Below are 1,652 nucleotides of genomic sequence, written 5' to 3'. Positions count from 1 at the left end.
GGAAAGTGGTGACCAAGTTTATTATATTTTAAGGCCACGTTTTTCCATTTATCTTATCAAATAAGTTAATTAATAGACTTAAATGAACCTTAAGGTATTTTAGTTATGACAGGTCTGGAAAAAAGCATAAACGAACCTAGGAGTTAGAGATACAGATAATCCTGAATACATTTGACTGTAGCCTGAAGTTGTTGTCTTTTTAATGGAGTAAGTCTTAAATTATGATTTTCTTTGTCTCCTTTCTATATTTATTTTTTCTACACTGCTTCATTCTGGTTCTTCCCCAAAATTTAAGGGATGCAAAGGGGCCAAAAGTTCATCTTCTTGGGAGAGTAGGTAGAAATCTCGAAGATGGGTAGGCTGAGAGTTTACAGGAAAAAAAAAAAAAAAAGAGATGAACTGCATAAGACATACTTCAGGGGCTGGGGAGATGGCTCAGTGGAATAAGTGCTTGCCTGGGAAGCGCAAGGTCCTGAGTTTGATCCCTGGTATCACAAAAAGAAAAAAGAAAAAAAAAAAAAAGACATACTTCAGAGAATCAACTTCTGGGATCTCATCTTATTAAGAAGCCTTCACACATCAAAAGAAATCACCAACAGAGGGAAAAGAAAATGCACAGAGTGGGAAAAAGTTCAAGCCAATGGCCCCTCAGACAAAGGACTTATATCTAGAGCATATAAAAACTTGAAAAAAGATCAGAACTCTCCAAATTCAAAGACCCAACCTGAAAATGGGCATTTGTGATGAATACCCACTTCTCAGATGAAGAAATATCAGTGGCAAATAAATATACAGAAAAATGTCCAACATTGTCAGTCATTACAGAGACGCAAATTAAAACAACACTGAGATTCCACCTCACCTCAGAAAGTATGGCTGTCATCAAGAAGTCAACCAATAACAGATGTTGGAGAAGTTGTGGGACAAAGGAACCCTTCTCCACAGTTGGTTGTGGTATACACTGGTATAATCACTGTGGAAATTCCTCAAAAAATTAGGATTAGAAATCCCACTCAACTCGGCTATTCTTCAGCTGTGAATCTTCCCAATGAACTAAAAACATGATATAAGAGCAGATTGCTCTTATATCATGTTTACAGAAGCACAATTAGTAACAGCTAACTCTTGGAAACAACCCAAATACCTATCAATTGAGGAATGGATAAAAAGGGTGGGGTACTTTAATACCATGGAGTGCCAATCAGCTATAAAGGATAAACTTAAGGCATTATTGGTGAATGGATATATACTTCCAAGAGAAATAAATCAGACTCACATGTGTAACACTGTATTGTCTCCCTAGTATAAGAAGCTGAAAGATCAAGAACCAAAATGTAAGGGCCAGCCAAATAGCTCAGCGGATTAAAGTGCCTGCAAGCAGGCGCAGGAGCCAGGGATTCGATCCCAGGCCTGCTGTGTCAGCCCCACCCCCAGGACACCCTGAGACAGCAGTTGAGCCTGGATGTGGTGGCACGCGCCTGTAATCTCACTCTTGGGAGGCTGTAAACAGGAGGATCACTACAAGTCCGATCTAGTAGTGAGACCCTGAACATCCTGTAGACCCTTCTTTAAAAAATACAAAAAAGAAAAAAACCCAAAATGTACAGTATTGGCAAATGGGAAGAAATTGTTCAAAAGGAAAAAAAAAAAAA

This window comes from Octodon degus, unplaced genomic scaffold (genome assembly GCF_000260255.1).
Source record: "Octodon degus isolate 3935 unplaced genomic scaffold, OctDeg1.0 scaffold00059, whole genome shotgun sequence".
Lineage (NCBI taxonomy): Eukaryota > Metazoa > Chordata > Mammalia > Rodentia > Octodontidae > Octodon > Octodon degus.
This window is presented reverse-complemented; position numbering follows the sequence as displayed.